This window comes from Miscanthus floridulus, chromosome 12 (assembly GCF_019320115.1).
Source record: "Miscanthus floridulus cultivar M001 chromosome 12, ASM1932011v1, whole genome shotgun sequence".
NCBI lineage: Eukaryota > Viridiplantae > Streptophyta > Magnoliopsida > Poales > Poaceae > Miscanthus > Miscanthus floridulus.
Window position 1 is genome coordinate 71213198 of NC_089591.1, and position 19779 is coordinate 71232976.

Below are 19779 nucleotides of genomic sequence, written 5' to 3' on the forward strand. Positions count from 1 at the left end.
ATATTTACTAGGGGTTGTAAAGCATAAGGTTACCCATGGCATATTATCGAGCAGGAACAACTTTGAGAATACCATAATGATATTGACTTGTCTAATATGTTCATGTATGTTTTCTGTTTCATTATGTGTTCTTGATAAACAATTTAATCTAGTTATTTATTTTAGGTCGTAACATCGAGTGCCGGGAGGATTACTGCACCTACTACTGCTTGTGTTGTGTTCAAAGATTGTTCTTATCCTTAAGAAGAATGCAGATATAGTCGGGAGTAAGTAGTTGAGGGACAAGCTGCATAAAGAGCATAAATGTAAAATTTTTTATGAGTTTATGATACAATATGAAAAGAAAAAGACAAGTAGCTCAGAGAGAGTTGTATGGGAGTAGGAATGACAACTTTCACATGTTTACCATGTTTGCTTGTTGGTTTCAGCCAGGCTTATTGAACTAGCCAACAGTGTTTTTCTCTCACAACAAACCAGCACCAGCCAGCCCAAACCAGCCAAAAAACCAACCAGCGAACACGTCGGTTGTTTAATTCAAAGGCTAGGGCCATGAAGAGGCCATCATGTTGTGTTATTGAGATTGGATTAAATAGGTAGAAAAGTTTTTAGGGATGAAAAGAGGACAGGACAGAAGGACAACTTTCAATGTTGTTTAGTTGAAAGGCTAGGGCCATAAAGAGATCATCATGTAGTATTATTGAGATTGGATTAAATAAGTAGATGGAAACTTCTTTTTTCTATAGGTCATTCTTTTGTGCACTAGGGCCTTTCATTTCATTAAAAGTATCCCAAAGTCAATTCCACTACACTCAATAGCCATTTTCACTATAAGAACCAAAAGCAATTAACATTAAACTCTACATTTAGGGTTTCTCATTTAATCCACAACAATGAACCCATAATATAATAACGTGCGCTAAGGTTACCTTGGTTTGTTAGCTTTTCAACGTCTTGGTATCCCACGGTTATATAATATAAATATTAAAATTGAATGAAGCCCTAAGTAATGATGATTCTTAAGTTAAAAAAATCGACTAATATATACCGAATCGATATGAAAAAAAACTAGGAGGGAGCAAGGATACCTTTCTCTCGAAGATCTACGGATCAAATCAAAGTTTCCAAGGTCTAATATGCCGATTTATGAGGTAGGACAAAGTGGGAAGAGAAAAAACCCGAGAGGAGGAGAAAGAGGAGGAAGAAGGTTCGGGCAGGAAGGTTGGGCACCGGGTTAAAACACCACCTCGGCGCCATAGATCTTGGCGCTGAGAACGGCGCCAATAACCACGACGCCAAGCTCGGCTCCAATACCCTCGACGCCGTGCTGCCTGCCAGGTCAGCGTCCACGCCGTCAACGTGGCCCCGACCTAGGCGCCATCTCGACGCCACCAACGATGGCTCCAGATTTTGAAAGCATACCTCAAAAGGCATATTTATGAAAAACTTTCAAAAAAGAGCTAAAAATAAATAAAAAAATTCGGAACGGGCACTTAGGGCGTCCCTCACGGTGTTAAAAGTCGCTAGCTCGGAAGAGTACCTGCCCAATCGGAGGAGAGACAGTACCGAAAATTACCGCGCCAGCGAGCCCTCGAGAGCCTAGCTCGGACATGTCCCGAAATCTTCTTGGTCTCTGCAACCTCATTACACTATCTAACCTTTTCCTTTTTCTAATTATTAACTATTTCTAGTTTCCACGCCAGATCATCTCTAAGAGTACCCTATTTTTCTTCCTAATCCTTAATTTTTGGCAAGATAAGAAAATATCCCTCTTCAACGACTCCTAATGCTTCCTCCTAAAATTTACGCACCTGGGAAATCATCCCCGTCGGCCATCGCGCGTAACTTGCGCGAAGTCATGGTCGTGCGGATACACGCGTATTCATCAATCAATTAAAAGTGGAAGGGCGGGAAAAGAATACATAGTATGGAAAGGTTCCAGATGCAAAATGTACAAGAGAGAAAGAATATATAAAATTGGTTAAAATAATTTAGAAATAGTATATGATTCATGATGTAAAATTGTCTTTTATATTTTAGGAGTGGATTATTGAAAATTATTGGAAATGGCTTCTTTTTTCCTCGGTATATTTTTAGGAGTCGAAAAACATAGATTTTTAGAAGAAAAATTTAGGATATTCTTAGAGATAGCTATTCTTACGCGCTATTGGAGACGAGCAAGTCCAACATATTGGCTAAAATTAATAGCCAAATTATGTTGTTTAGCAATTTTATAAAATATAAAACTCCTTAAAAAAGAAGGGATCCACAATAGTTTGCTATTTTACAAAGTTAGATAGCCAGCGTTTATGGTTGGTTAAATTACGGGATAGCCAGCTTTCTATTACAAAGTCAGACACATTTGTTGTCTTTTTTTTTTGCTAGCTGTCGGAGTTGCTACTAGCTGTAGCCACTGCTATAGACGGTCATAACCGCATATATTCAGTTGCCTCGGATGACTGGACTTGGTCGATGGTTCATCTTCGTATCTTCCCCCAGGCTAGTGCCGCTGCATGGTTCATATTTGAGACTTTTCCATGTGCCATTAAAAAAATCGTAATTTTTTCTGTGCCTTTAAAAAAAATTCAGCGGTCTTTAGCGTCACTACTCTAACTTTTTCGTATTCTCCATGCCACTTCCGTCAGTTTGGGTTCTAACACCGTCAAACTGCAGGTGTGAAAAGACGAAAATACCCTAAGTCTAAATATGTTATTAATTTTTTTGAGCATCTTAACGACTTCAAATGAAAAAACTCAAAACTAGAAAATTGTAGATCTCGTCGAGGCCTATAATTTTCATATAAGATTTATTTTCATTTAATTCCGCAAAAAAATATGATTTGATATGATTAATATATCTTAGAAAAATCACTATTTTTTACGGAATTAAATGAAAATAAATTTTATATAAAAATTATAGATCTCGACGAGATCTACAACTTTCTAGTTTTGGGTTTTTTCATTTGAAGTCGTTAAGATACTAAAAAAAATTAATAACATATTTAGACTTTGAGGGTATTTTCGTCTTTTCACACCTGCAGTTGACGGCGTTAGGCCCCGTTTGGCAGGGCTTCACTTCACTAGTGAAGCCATTTTTTTGCTTCAGCTCCACGAACAGTTCCACCGGTGGAGCTGAAGCGATTTTGATAAACCATTTGGCAAAATAGCTTCCCTGTGAGAGTATGTTTTTAGGGGCCTGGAGGAGGAGCTGGGAGAAGCCACTTTTTAGCTCTATCCCACCCCAAATCACTGTGAGAGCATGTTTTTAGAGGCTTCACAAGTGAAGCTATTTTACTTTACCCCGTTTGGTAGAAAACGACTTCAAACGGTTTCTGAAGCCGGTGGAGAAGCTCTGCATTAGACCCTGTTTGGCATGGCTTCACTTCACTAGTGAAGCCATTTTTTTGGCTTCAGCTCCACGAACAGTTCCCTGTGAGAGCATGTTTTTAGAGGCCTGGTGGAGGAGCCGGGAGAAGCCATATTTTTTTGGCTCCATCCCATCCCAAATCACTGTGAGAGCATGTTTTTAGGGGCTTCACAAGTGAAGCTATTTTATTTTACCCCGTTTGATAAAAAACGGCTCCAAACGGCTCCTAAAGCCGGTGGAGAAGCCCTGCCAAATGAGGCCTTAGAGTCCAAACTGACGGAAGTGGCATGGAGAACACGAAAAAGTTAAAGTAGTGGCGCTGAAGAGCACTAAATTTTTCTAGAAGCACAAGAGATTACGATCTTTTATAATGACACACACGGAAAAGTCTCTTCATATTTGCCAAATCAAAATCGAAATTTAACTCTATATTCATCGTCGGCTCCTCGCCCAAAAACGACCTCCACGTCCGATTTTCCATCGTGTGCCCTAGATCTCTCGAAGCGAATTCCTCTAGGAGCGGCTTCCCGGTCTTCTCATTCACTTCTCCGAAATCTCTTCTGCTTCTCTTTCGCTTCGCCAGCTTCTCCTCCGAATCCGAGCAAACAAATATATACCGCCGCTTCCGCTTCTCATTTCTGAAACTTCTGCTTCCCACCCATCTCCTCGTCGCTCTCTCTCATTCTCTCCCCGACAAGGGCAGCGGCGACGGCGCCCTCAGCATGCGGCGCCCCGCCGGTGGCCGTCCCTGGCTACAGAGCGGCGCAGCTGGGACCCACCGGTGGCCCCCGCCGTGGCTCCCCCTGCGCTGCCTCCTCCCGGCGATCCGCAAGCGCTTGACGAAATCCTAGCTGCGTCTTCCTCGTCGTCGGCGGCAGTGGCTCAGCTCAGCTGCTGTATCTGCCGGTACGTCGCCATCTTCTTCCCCTACTTCCTCTCATGGCTCCTCTCCTAGATCCCCTCTCCCTCCAAGATCCCCTCTCCTAGATCCTCTCCATTACAATTTTCAATAACCTGTGTGTCACTGTCCTCCATGTGCAAGTGATCTGTTCAAAACGAATACCTATTCATAGTGTATATTCTCTACAAATAAGATAGATTTAGATTACATTGGTTCTGAAGACTTAGGGCCCGTTTGGCACGACCCACAGCGGCTCTGGCTTGCCTGACAAAAACACTGTAGCAAAAAACGGTTTTCTCTCTCCTACTTTTCTATCTTACTGTAGCAAAAACACTGTAGCGCACGGGGAAAAACCAGGATACCAAAAGGCCAATTTTCTCTCTACTACTTTTCTATCTTACTGTAGCAAAAAACACTGTAGCGCGCCGGGAAAAACCAGGAAAACTGGCTTCTCCGACTTCGATGAACAGCGCCGATGTCAGTGAGAGGGGAGGGGAGGAGAGAGAAAATCGGCTTTTTGCTACAGTGTTGCTACAGTGTTTTTATCAGATAAGCCGGAGCCGCTGCGAGCCGTGCCAAACGGACCCTTAGATGGTACCGTACGAATGCAGCTGCAGCAACAGTTCTACCATACCGCCACTATGCAGCTACCGAAATCTCAAGCGGCTTTATATCCTACTGATGATGTTGTTGCCATTAGTTTTACCTCCTATAATTATTAATTTTGCCTACAGCTTCATCCGCAAAATTTAGTATTTCATGTTTGTGATTTGTGGATGAAGCTGTAGGCAATAATTTATTAGGACAGTCCCAATGGTGTATTGATAATGGTTTCTATCCCCATTATATGATTTGTCACGTAGGCAAAATGCTGACATGACAACGTAGTTAATAAAGAAAGAGAGCAAAAATCATAGAAATAGTTTCCTCATGAAGAAATAAGGTATTCTCTTGATCCAATGCACCAAGAAACCATGAATGATGGATAAGTCTCATGTGTGGCTGGTCTTTGTGGGGCTGTGCTGCTCACATAGTCCTTGTGGCTGTTTTTCTATTTTTAGGACATCATCTTAGACTAGAGGACATCATCTTAGACTAGAGGACAACATCTTAGCTAGGACATCATATTAGCATCTCAGACTAGCATCTTAGACTAGCATCTTGGCATATGCTTGCTGGCTACCAGCCTATAAATATGTAACCCCAACCTCTCAGGTTGGTGTGGCATTTATGTGAGTTTGTGTGAGAAATAGACAAGAAAATTGCCCTAACTTCTAGTGTCATCCTCTCTTGATGAGAGTAAGAATTCTCCTACTACCAAGAGTGAGAATTCAGCGAGTAACAACTGGTATCAGAGCCGTATTATCCTATAGCCTGAGCATCTCTTGCTCATCTTCTCTCACAGCCCCACAACAGCCCCAGTTGTTGGTAGCAGCAGCTCCTCCAGCCGCTCCTGTTCACTCCTCTCCCAGCTCATCTGAAGCAGCCCTCTCCCCACGCAGCAGCCCTCCGGTAGCGCGTCATGTCCGTAGGGCAATCCCAGTGCTCGGTCGCCTCGAGCACGCGGCGTCGGTAGGAGGCCGAACTTATCGTGGCAGAGGAACGCGAGCGAGCGGCGGTAGAGACCGCTACGACGGCGACAAAGGCATCGAGGCTGGCAGCGGTGGAGCTAGCAGCAGCTAGAGCGGAGGCGGAAGCAGCGGCGATGGCGGATGCAGCGCGTGCGGCGGTAGCGAAGGTCGAGTTTCTACGCGGCAGCGTCAGCAGCTCCGTTTGTGCTGACGACAATACCGACGCGGACCTCAAACTGCTAGAAAAAGAGGCAGCGCGAGCCCGGGCGGCGCAGTGGGTAGCCACGCATGCCCACGAGCGTGGCGGCAGCCTAGACAGGCGCGGACATGCTGGCGGCACTCCTGGTGGAGGCACGCACGACGGTGGCGCTCCTGGGGCAGCCGCGCATGTCCACTAGCATGGCGGCAGCCCAGACAGGCACGGACGCGCTGGCGGCGCTCCTGGTGGAGGCACGCACGGCGGTGGCGCTCCTAGGGCAGCCGCACACGTCCACAAGCGTGGCGGTAGCCCAGACAGATGCGGACGTGCTGGCGGCGCTCCTGGAGGAGGCGTGCACAGCAACGGTGGCGGACGGGTTGATAGAGATCGCGGCCTTCATAGGCAGCGTGGCTCTCTCTCCCCGGATCGGTACTGTGGTTACCACAGGTTCCAGGCTATTGTCAGGGACGTCGGCCCCGGCGGTGGGTGGCCTACCCTCACCAAGACCAACTACGTCGAGTGGGCTGTGGTGATGAGGATAAAGCTACAGGTGCGACACATGTGGGAGGCAGTCCGGTATGGCAACGTCGACTACAACCTAGATCGACGGGCGCTGGATGCTCTCATCGCTGCAGTCCCGCCTAAGATGCAGTTCTCGCTTACCAATAAGCAGACTACCAAGGAGGCTTAGGACGCCATCGCTGCAGCACGCATCGGCAGCGACCGCGCCCGCAAGTCCACACTGCAGGCACTTCGCAAGGAGTGGGAGAACCTGGCCTTCAAGCCAGGTGAGGATGTTGATGACTTTGCTCTCCGTCTCAACACTCTGTTGCAGAAGATGGTGCAGTTCGGTGATGACACCTATGGCGAGGAGAGAGCTATCGAAAAGCTCTTTCGCTATGTCCCCGAGAAGTACAAGCAGATGGCTTGCTCGATCGAGTCCCTACTGGATCTCTCCACGATGTCGATCAAGGAGGCGATAGGTCGTCTTAAGGTCGTCGACAGCGATGAGCCACAGTCTCTCTTGGGGCCCATCACCACTGTCGGGAAGCTCCTTCTCACTCGGGAGCAGTGGCTTGCCAGCCAAGGTGATTAAAAGAAGGGGGAGCCTTCTTCCGCGATAGGCGACCGCAAGCGTGGCAAGCCACGCAAGGCACATAGAGACGCCCAGGCTAGGGCATGAGGACATGCCGAGGGTGATGCCCGTGGAGGTGCCTAGGGCGGCACCGCTGGCACGAGACGACGCATGCCGTAACTGCGGCCAGCTCGGCCATTGGGCCAAGGACTGCTGACAGCCACAACGCGGCTATGCCCACGTCGCATAGGCGGAGGAGGAGGAGCTTGCTCTGTTCATGGCACATGCAAGCATTGAGCTACCTCCAGCGGCACCGGTCGTAGCAGCTCTCCTCCACCTCGACGAGCCAAAAGCACATGCCCTCCTCGACGACAGCTCCAACAACGACAAGACTGACGGGTGGTGCCTCGACACCGGTGCCACCCATCACATGACCGGTCGATGGGAGTTCTTCACCGAGCTTGGCTCTAGCGTCCGAGGCTCCATCAAGTTTGGGGATGCCTCCGGCGTGGAGATCAAGGGCGTCGGTTCTGTCATCTTCACCACCGTGTCTGGTGAGCATATGCTGCTCATCGGAGTCTACTACATCCCCACATTGAGGAACTCCATCATCAGCTTAGGACAGCTAGATGAGAACGGTTCACGCGTGGTGGTTGAGGATGGAGTCATGAGGATTTGGGATCGTCATCGTCGCCTTCTTGCCAACGTATCTAGAAGTGCAAATCGACTCTACGTCCTTAACGTGCAGGTGGCATAACCCCTCTGTCTCGTTGCTCGTCGGGACGACGAGGCGTGGCAGTGGCACGAGCGTTTCGGGCACCTTCACTTTGAGGCCCTAAAGCGGCTCAGTGCCATGGAGATGGTGCGAGGCCTGCCATGCCTCGACCATGTGGAGTAGCTCTACGACGTCTGCGTGTTGATGAAGCAGAGGCGACTTTCCTTTCCACAGCGGGCTAGCTTTTGAGCCAAGGAGAGGCTCGAGCTTATGCACGGGGACTTGTTAAAAGCTCTAGTTTGGTTTTGGTTAATTGATGAAACCCTAAGTGCTAACCTAGTTTATCAAGATGATTATGAGATATGTAGCACTACCCTAAGTGATGAAGCAATGACGAAGATCATGACAATGGAGATGGCATAGTGATGGTCAAATGCTTAAACTTGGAAAAGAAGAAAGAGAAAAACAAAAGGCTCAAGGCAAAGGTATAAAATATAGGAGCCATTTTGTTTTAGTAATCAAGACACTTAGTGAGTGTGATCACATTTAGGATAGATAGCCGTACTATTAAGAGGAGTGAAACTTGTATCAGAATGTGGTTATCAAAGTGCCACTAGATGCTCCAACTCATTGCATATGCATTTAGGATCTAGTGGAGTGCTAACACCTTTGAAAATGTTTGTGAAAATATGCTAACACTTGTGCATAAGGTGATACACTTGGTGGTGTTGGCACATCTACAAAGGAGGTGGTGTTTGCGGGGTTGAGATGGGTTTGTGTCCCTCTCTCCCTCCCGCCTCGCAAGCTCGGTGGGATTCGGCGCTTTCGGGAAAATGGAATGCCTATTTTCTATTGCGCCGGATACAAATTCTTGGTGGTTGGCATATTTGAGCAAAGGTGAAGAAGTTAGAATTGAAATGGAGTTGGTCGAAATGATGCTGGCGTCGGTCTACTGATCGGATGCTGGGTCACGCAGTGACCGGACGCTGAACGGCTGCGTCCAATCAAACTGACGGGCCTGCACAGTACCGAGGGTATTGCACCGGATGCTGGTCTATGTCCGGTCAAGGTGGACCGGACACGTCCGGTCGAAAAAATATGCCTCGCGGAGCTTACTGGAAACGACCGGACGCTGGGGCTTCAGTGTCTGGTCAGTTTTACCGGAGCGTCCGGTCAGCTTCGTAGCCGTTGAAATCTGACGAACAGTGTTTGAAGCTGGTGACGCGTGGCGTCCATCGGGCGACCGGACGCTGAGGGCCAGCATCCGGTCAGTATGACCGGAGCGTCCGGTTAGTATGACCGAAGCGTCCGGTTAGAGCGTGTTTTGCCCAGTGAAAGGGTATAACGGCTCTATTTGATTAGGGCTCTATTTATAGCCCCATGGCCAGCTCAAGGGGACACTCTTACAAATTTTCATTGATATAACAACCTTGTGAGCTTAGCCAAAGTCCTCCCACTTATCTCCATCATTGATTCATTATCTTTGTGAGATTGGGAGAGAATCCAAGTACATTGCTTGAGTGATTGCATCTAGAGGCACTTGGTATTCATGTTGCGCTGCGGATTTCGCTTGTTACTCTTGGTGGTTGCCACCACTTAGATGGTTGGAGCAGCGGTGGAGGATTGGCACGAGTCGGTGATTGTTCGTAGCCGCCTTCGGTGATTGTGAGGGGAGTTGTACTTTCCCCGGCGGAGTGCCGAAAGGTAACTCTAGTAAATTGGTCGTGTTATTGAGTTACCTCACTTGTGGGTCGGTTCTTGCGGTGTCCTATCGTGTGGACGAGGTTTGTGAAACACCTCTTAGTCGCCGAACCACCAAGTGTTGGTCGACACAACGGGGACATAGCGTGTTGACAAGCACGTGAACCTCAAGAGAAAATCGATTGTCTCTTGTCTTTGGCATTCTCCCAGTGATTGGCTATATATTCATCTTGTGATTGGTTCATCCCCTACATGTCGGTATAATCACTCTACTCACTTATTTATATCCTTGCAAACTAGTTGATACAAGCTCTTTAGTGTAATTAGAATTGAGAGCTTGCTTTATTATTTATATTTATCTAGTTGAGCTCTTTAGAGTAGCAAGGTTGAGAGCTCTTAGTAAGTAATTACATAGCAAGTTTGTGTGCCTAAGTAATTATTGCAACTAGAACCGTTGGATAGGTGGCTTGCAACCCTTGTAGAGCTAGAGCAAGTTTATATTACGCTATTTGTCATATTAATTAAATTGCTCTAGTTGATTTGTAGATTTTAAATAGGCTATTCACCCCCCCTCTAGCCATATTAGGACCTTTCACTTGTGTGGCCCGGTGACACCGGCCACACCAGGAGGACGACGCTACTTCCTGCTGCTCGTTGATGGCCTCTCCCGCTACATGTGGGTGATGGTCCTCAGCAGCAAGGGAAAGGCTACATACGCCATCAGGCGTACGCAGGCTGCTGTGGAGGCGGAGTACGGCCGCAAGCTGCGCGTGCTGCGCACCGACAACGGTGGCGAATTCACGACGGCTGAATTCGCGTCGTACTACGCTGACGAGGGCATTCAGTGCCACTACTCCACGCCGTACAACCCATAGCAGAACGGCGTCGTCGAGCGGCGCAACCAGACGGTTGTGGGGATGGCTCAGGCCCTCCTCAAGCAGACGGGGATGCTGGCTGTTTTTTGGGGAGAGACAGTGGTGACGGCCATCTACATCCTCAACCGCTCGCCTACCAAGGCGTTCGACGGCAGGACGCCGTACGAGGCTTGGCATGGGCGCAAGCCGGTGATCTCCCACTTGCGGGTCTTCGGCTGCCTTGTGTTCGCCAAGGAGCTTGGCCATATCAGCAAGCTCGATGACAGGAGCACTCCGAGAGTGTTTATCGGCTACGCAGAGGGCTCGAAGGCCTACCACATCCTTGACCCGAAGACACAGCGTGTGCGCACGGCGCGCGACGTTGTGTTTGACGAAGGACGAGGATGGGCGTGGGACAAGACGGTGGACGACGGCTCGGCTCCGACATACGACTTCTCTATCGAGTATGTCCACTTTGAGGGAGCTGGGGGAGTAGGTGGCTCTTCTTCGGCGAGCGCGTCTACCCCAGCCCCCGAGCCTCCACCGACCTCGGCGCCTGCTACTCCGACAGCACCATGCTCTCCAACTAGGACCTCGGCTGCGATGAGTTCTTCACCGGCTCCACCATAGCCGGCAACGCCACGCACTCCAGCACCGACAGGCACCACTCCGGGCACATCTACTCCACCACCAGCTCGTGTCGAGCATGGCCTGGTTGAGCTCGCTACTCCGCTCTCTCACGACGAGGAGCGCGTCGACGCGTACCACGACGGTGAGCCGTTGCGGTACCGTATGATGGAGAACATTCTCGGCGACCAGCCGATGTCGGGACCGGTGCCTTATGACCTGGAGGCGTAGTTGCACCTTGCGTGTGACGACGGTGAGCCTCGGTCGTTTGTAGAGGCCAAGAGACACGCGGCATGGTGCACCGTAATGCAGTTGGAGATGGATGCGGTTGAGAAGAACCGCACCTGGGAGCTTGCTGACCTTCCTCGTGGTCATCGTGTGATCACCCTTAAGTGGTGTACAAGCTGAAGAGGGATGAAGCCAGAGCCATCGTCAAGCACAAGGCTCACTTGGTGGCACGAGGTTTCGTGCAGCAGGAGGGGGTCGACTTTGACGACGTCTTTGCTCCCGTGGCACAAATGGAGTCCGTGCGACTCCTCCTTGCGCTAGCCGCCCAGGAGGGCTGGCGTGTTCATCACATGGACGTCAATCAGCGTTCCTTAATGGTGACTTAAAGGAGGAGGTCTACGTGCACCAGCCATCGGGATTTGCAATCCCCGACAAGGAAGGCAAGGTGCTCCGCCTGCGCAAGGTCCTTTATGGCTTGCGGTAGGCACCGAGGGCGTGGAATACCAAGCTGGATTCCACGATGGGCTTCGAGCAAAGCCCACACGAGGCGGCCATCTACCGATGGGGCAGTGGAGGTAATGCTCTGCTGGTGGGTGTCTACGTCGACGACTTGGTGATCATCGGCACCAAGGATGCGGAGGTGGCGGCATTCAAGGAAGAGATGAAGGCCACCTTCCAGATGAGTGAGTTGGGGCCTCTCTTCTTCTACCTGGGAATCGAGGTGCACTAGGATGACTCTGGGATCACGCTTCGACAGACCGCCTACGCCAAACGTGTCGTTGAGCTAGCTGTGCTCACTGATTGCAACCCAGCTCTCACTCCGATAGAGGAGAGGCTGAAGCTGAGTCATGATAGCACGACGGAGGAGGTGGATGCTACGCAATACCGGCGTCTTGTGGGGAGCCTTCGCTACCTCGCCCACACACGGCCGGACTTAGCATTCTCCGTCGGCTACATTAGTCGGTTCATGCAGCGACCGACGACGGAGCACCAGCAGGCTGTGAAGAGGATCATCCGCTACATTGCGGGGACTCTCGACCACGGCCTCTACTACCCGAGGTACCCTGGGGCGGCACACTTCGTCGGGTACAGCGATAGCAAACATGCCGGCGACATCGACACCAGCAAGAGCACGAGCAGGATCCTCTTCTTCCTCGGCATGTGCCTCGTTAGCTGGCAGTCGGTCAAGCAGCAGGTGGTGGCCCTGTCCAGCTGCGAGGCCGAGTACATAGCGGCCTCCACCGCTTCGACTTAGGCGCTCTGGCTCGCTCGACTGCTTGGTGATATCCTCGGCAGAGACACTAGAGCAGTGGAGCTCAGGGTGGACAGCAAGTCCGCTCTGGCCCTAGCAAAGAACCCCGTGTTCCACGAACGCAGCAAGCACATCCGGGTGAGGTACCACTTCATCCGAGGCTGTTTGGAGGAAGGAAGTATCAAGGCGAGCTACATCAACACCAAGGACTAGCTTGCGGACCTGCTCACTAAGCCCCTTGGGAGGATCAAGTTCCTTAGCTCTGCTCTAGGACCGGGATGGTTCAACTCTCACACAAGACGACGCACAAGACTTAGGGGGAGAATGATGGATAAGTCTCATGTGTGGCTGGTCTTTGTGGGGCTGTGCTGCTCACATGGTCCTTGTGGCTGTTTTTCTATTTTTAGGATAGCATCTTAGACTAGAGGATATCATCTTAGAGGACAGCATCTTAGACTAAAGGACATCATCTTAATTTGGACAGCATATTAGCATCTTAGACTAGCATCTTGGCATATGCTTGGCTAGCTAGCAGCCTATAAATATGTAACTCCAACCCCTCAGGTTGGTGTGGCATTTGTGTGAGTTTGTGTGAGAAATAGACAAGAAAATTGCCCCAACTCCTAGTGTCATCCTCTCTCGATGAGAGTAAGAATTCTCCTACTACCAAGAGTGAGAATTCAACGACTAACAATGAAATCGCCATTGGGGAGAATCCACCAGTTTTCAAGGGGCTCGTGCCACACTTCCTATTGGAGGAAGAAGATAGAGTTGGAAGAGAGAAAGATAAAATAATTATTACACAAAGACACCTTCACTGTGGAAGGTAGTTTCTGTAGATGAATTTCTTGTGCTATGGAAACCGTATCAGTTTCTTCCATGGGTCTGCCCTTAATTCATCTCTGTATCTGCTGGTTCTAGCATAATTATTAATTTTGGCTACAGCTTCATACCTGCTGAGTCCATGTACATCCAGAGCAAATATTTATTTGAGAATTTTCATTTAAATATAGAAACTTAAGCTTTCAAAAAGGGAACTTTAGACTTGATAGGTTGCGTGTTTATCACTTAAATTTTACATTGTTAAGTCGGCTGCAGCGCAACCCCCCCCCCCCCCCCCCCCCACACCCCAGGCCTGTATGCAGTAGGCTACAGCGACGGTACCAGTTATGAGTTATAGGCCACCGGTCCCTCCGCTTGCTGCAACAGATAGCAGCCCAGGCCTCTCTGTGGCAACATTTATTGTGTTGCCAATTTCTATTAAGAGTTTGATGATTCAAATAGAAAATTTATCTTGTTTCTTCGTGATTGGTAAGTTCACTTTTCAGTCCTCCCGATTTTCAGGCTTGCCCAGTGGAGCAACAGGCCGCATAGAACATAGGTCCTCCATGAAAATCTGCCTCCACAACTCCGTTGTCTGCGAAGGTACATGCTCACTGCTTAACACCCATATTTATTACGAAACAACTTATACCTCCAACAATCATGCTGCTTATACTTAAAAAAAATGAAATACTCATGGTTAGGACCCTACATCCATTTGTAAAGGCGAGCAAACTATTTTGCATCGAGACATTGCTGCAATAAATTGATTCTTCATTTGGAAAAGATTCAGGTACCTATTTCAGATATCTACTAATTCATCTCTTTTTAAATCCTTTGGGTAATGCAGCACACTAATCGTAATTTATAGCCACATGATTCTCGTTGCTCTGCAGCTCCTTGGAAATTGGATGGAATGCATCGCATTGACGATAACACCTGGATTACGACTCTGATGCCGAGCCTTCTTGCTGACAAATAAAAAAAGGAATAACATTATTTGAAAGAGTAGCAAGGTCAGTGTTTTTTTCCCTTGTTTGATTCATGGCAGTTATTACTTAGTTCAATACCTCAAATTCACATTACAAGGTCAGTGCTTCACATTGTTTGCCTTTTTAATTAGTGTTCAATAGCTCCATATAGTCAGTGCCGCTTGTTGTTAGATTTTGGAAGAACTAATTCATGGATACTTTTCCTAATGTGTCTGTCATGTTTCTCAGTGGCATATTATTCTTCAAGATTCAGACATATATATACTATGGAGAGCGACCCTCAAATTAGTGTAGCCTCGGTGCAGCTACAACCTATGTGTGTCCACAGTTTCAAATTTGGATCTTGTCTAAATATTTTTCTGTTTTGCAGCTCATCGAATGCCTACAATGACTGCGTCCCCCAACATGGCTTGCAACGGCCCATCGCTCCTCACTACCCTCTCCACCAGCATGTTGTGCTAACCAGCTCCAGAATTGCAAGTAAGCAATGGTTCAGTCCAATACTGATGGAATATATTTCATGAGTTTACATTTATATTTAGGTACATAGCAATTTAAGATGCTCTGAGCCGGGTAATGATTACCTTTTACTCTAATTATATGTTCAGCTCTTCCTTCTTTTGGTCAATTTCGATTTGGCGGTTTGCCTTGTGTCTGTTAGTTTACTCAGTGTGTTACTGAAGTCCCAAAAGATCCGCTCTACACTTTAGTAACCTGCCCTGATCTTATTAGTTAGCTGTTTTCTACGACCGCTAGCTTGGCAGCCTGCATTCCTACATTGTAATTTTATTTTCAGTTCTCACTATTCACAAATTGCCTACCTGGTTTACCAATGTACGTGCTTATTGTTTTAAAACAAGCACTTATAGGCATACATGAATGGCGATGGTTTCCTACTTAGAGTTCTTGCTTGGCAGCTTCTATTCCTCGAATGCGACTTTATTTTCGTTGCTCACCATTCATAAATTGCCTTGTTGGTTTGCCAATTAGGTGCTCAGCGTTTCCATTTTTTTTTTTTTGCAGGCATACATGGATGGCAAGCAACACAACAAAATGATTTTTTTGTAGGCACACATGGATGACAAGCAACACGAACAAAAAAAAGTGATGACGATTTCAACCAGGTTGAATTAAGAGTTAACGTTCGCTTGCTTCTGCAGAGATTAGATAACCGGTAATGTCACCTATTTGCTTTTCTTTGGATTCTGCAGGCTACGAGATAAGGCAAGGAACTTTCTCCCAACGTGATTACTCTGAATTTAAATGATCGGTTCATTGCTATATCATCCTGAACTTGACACAGCAATGGTAAAATTTTATAATCAATGGTCCAATGGTCCACTAATTCTCAGGCAACAGATGATGTGAGACCCCTCCCTCCCTCTTTCTCTCTCTCTGCACACAGTACCAAAAGTTTCTTCTATCCAGGTCGAAAAAATGGAGTTGTTATACTGCCAGCTATTCTTTTAGATTCCTATTCCCTTTTGGCGTCCACAACTTTTACAGAATTTTCTGTAATTGGATTGTCTTATACTCATTCCTATCGTCATTCTACCACAAGCTGAAGCTGTCGGGGGAGCAGCATAATAACAGTGGGGATCCCGGCGCAAAAACTAGACGGGATTCACACACCAACGACTGCCAAAACAAAAGAAAATTTCACCGCAAAGTTTTGTGGGTCTCGTACTATAGATCGATACTTGCTTTTACAAACCATGAATTGTTTATTTGTTTTTCTGTAATGTTAAGATGCCTGCACCGGATGCGCGGAATGGTGCGATGATGTACGATAAATAGTTTCGTTGTGTAAATAGTTGTTTGTCTTCATTGATCTACTTCCATATAGGCTATTATTTCCATGCTCTACTGTTCAAAGAACGTTCTACAAGCATCTGTACTTGATTAGATTGTTTATTTGTTCCATGTCACAGATTTCATGGTACGACCAAATGCCTTATTCGAGGGACGTGAAGACATCCAAAGGTGCAGATTTAATATCATGTAAAATAGACATACCTCTTTGTTCCAAGGGAGTGCCTTCTTTTGTTATATTGTTTCAGATGGGAAAGCTGAGGTGACACATTAAAAAATATTTCAGCTTTAAGGAAATGAAATTGGGGGTGCATCCTGGAGCTCGGGTTCCCTGTCTTTTTAGCTGTATGCTGATTCTGAGAAATCTACTGCATGCAGCCCTTGTTTTTACCGATCCCCTTTATAGGCTTAAGCAGTAGTAGTCCAACTCAATGTAAGCAAGCCTCTTCCTGATCTGGTCTCTGCATTCTGATGTTTTTTCCAATCTCATTTCATCTTACTGATTTTTTACAGCTATGTTGCTTGGGCTTCATCAATTGAGCAGGATTAATCGCTCCACTATTTTTTTTCTTTTGATAACCCAGTCAATACCTACTACTTTTAGGTACTTCTTTGGATTAATCTCCTCACCCTCTTTTTCAAGGTATATTAGGTTGCTCCTCTCATTTAAGTTGCTTTTTTCCCATGGAAGTTTTTGCCATAGATGCAATTGACAACTGGCTAGCCACAGGACCAAGGTATTTTCACCCATTTTTTCCTTGTTTCTTTCTGGTATCTATTCATGGGGTATAAATATGACCTGTTTCTTTTTGTTCACCTTCCATTGATCAGTGATGTTTCAGAGGTTACATATCTTTCTATTACAACAATTATTTCTTAGCTTACAAAAATAATGGCCTTCATATCATGTGTGTTTTGATTCTGCGAATAGAACAAAGCCCGATAAAACTTAATAGTTTGGTTTGTTCATACACGGATTGGCCTCGAGCAGTGCTTGCTAGAATAGTGTCAATGCCAAAATAGGACTATACATATTTTCGGTAATACAGATATCAGGTATTGCATTACCAAGGATAGAACATTTGAGTGCATACGAATTACACAATGCGTATTTGCAGAAGTAATAATAATCAATAGCAGCTCTATGAATAAAAACAGTTGCCTTTTATTTTCTCTGCTACCTTATATTTATATTTCAAATGAAGAAGTATGCCAGTGCTTAGGACCAAGCCTTCCATCAGGAGGCTTCAGCTTGACTGCCTAAGCAAGTAAGCCTACTAAATCAGGAAGTAACTACCTCATGGTTTAAAAAAAGTGTTCATAAAACAGACTTTTCCTGTCATGATTCTACTGCTCCAGGTTAGTAATATGGTAGTTAAATTTGTTCTATGAAAAGCTACTACGCCGCTGCTATTATTTTCCACTGCAAACATCTAAATTCACTGGCAAGTTAGCATTTGTAATCGTAACTTTTGCTTCTGCGAAATTGTACTGCCAAACCCATAGCAAAAATATATTTGTCCACATAGCAAAATTCTAAGTTTTTCTGGTTATGCTTCAGTACCAAATTGTAGAATGTATTAGGCTCCTGTATTCTTCATAGCCACAGAATATATCAGGCTCCAATATTTTAGACTTATGATTTGTTCTTCTTCACGGATGATTTGTTCCCGGTTACTTTCCTCAAAGTAGCCTACCTAGAAACTAAATTCAATTCATTATTTCTGCTAATGCAGTCATGTCACTGGTGAGTCACTGTAAAGTAATTCAGCTTTGAATACCAAAATGTCTGAAGCCGTTTAGAGCTCCACTTATATACACTGGCCTTCTATATTGCCTTCCATGCTGCCCACACATCTATAAGGCAATTTTCAGATTTCCTTGTTCACTGTAGCATTTTCAGCGAGAGCCCATACTATATCAATAAGAAATTATTTGCCAATTATTTACCGTTTACATGTGAAGGGCGGGCCTGGTGCAAGCGGTAGAGTCTTATCGCCTGTGACCGGAAGGTCTCCTCGCATTGCACAGGCGAGGGTAAGGCTTGCCACTAACACCCTTCCCCAGACCCCGCACAGAGCGGGAGCTCTCTGCACTGGGTACGCCCTCTTTATTTACCGTTTACATGTACTTGCCAACCATAGCTCTGGAGTTGGTAATTCATGTCCCATGCTCTATTACATTAAGTGAATGTGGGGCTACACAGCTTATTACCTTTGAAGCCCCATTGTTATATTGCTAATTCAACAGCTATCTTCATTCACGCACCATCTGACAGCTGTTTCTCAATATCTCATTCCATCATTTGTTTTAATACAGGGTTATCCCACACTGTCTTATATTGATTTTAACTACTATTTCTTATGGGAAAATAGTTTCAGTGTAGCCTCACTGTTCTCCATTTTGCCGCAGGTTCATGGGAAATGCTCTTTTAATTCCAGTAACTGAGGTATGCACGAGTTTGAGCTCTAGCTTTGATAACCTGTCTATGGCAATTAATAGCTCCACCTTCCTCCTATTTCTCTTCTGGTAAACAAGATGCGGGTTGTTACACACCTTCATCACCCTTTTAAGTGGTTGGTGTTCATACTGGATACTTGATGCTCAAACAATTTGAAAATCAACCTTTTAGCCATAAATCGTCAGCTTCTACTATCTACTTTGCGTCTGAAGTCACACAGCACAGTTCATACCTGCCAGCATTTCTTGTGAACTATAGTGTGTGTTGATAAGCCATTAAAATTCCTTGTTGCACATAAGCGATTTTATTGTTCAGAACAATAGTCCTTTCAACATTATATCACAATACTCATAGATAGGGATATTGTCATAAATGGTATGATATAAAATATGTTTCCTCTTCTTTTGCTTTACATAGTCTTTGATGGATGCCAATAAGCTTAAATTCTTGGCTCCAATAGCTGCATTTTTTTATACATTTTTTAAGATTATTATTGATATGTCAGATAGTCCTAGGGAAGAAGAGATTAGGAAAGTTTTAAACTTATTTATATGGAACGCTAAAAGATACAGCAACCTCATGAATAGGTAAGGCATCATATAGTAAGAAAAGATTGGTGATATGTGTCTACAGGATTCGGTCACAGAACTACGTACTATTTTACTCTATTTCCCTATAGAACCCATAATTATTCGTTATTGTTGCTAGGATACTCATGTGTTGTATGTGTGCCCCCAAATTTGCCTCATGTCTGCATTGTATCAGACCTGTGTGCTGTATGAGTTTATCCTCCTCTGCTTCCATTCTGCAGGGTTGACTCCCTCCTCTTTCTGCCACTGGATTATATCTCTCTTTTGATTTGGATTTCCATGGATTAGTTCCTGTCTGCCGCATGATCCCACCTAATGTACCATACAAACTATCAGCACATGTAATATATCTCTATGCATGTAATGTATATGTATGCTTCATCCTCGACTCTTTGCAGACTTCGACATGTGTAATATATACATTCTATATATATCTATATACTTTGTTAGTCACCGCACATTCTCCACATTCAAAATTTTTAAATGACACATTTTTGTTTATTGTGTGTATATTCAGTCTGCTCCTTCAATTAACATCCAGCATGTTCTAACTTATTACATCCCCGAAGACAGCATATCATATACGGCATGAGAATTGTACATTCAAAAACACTGA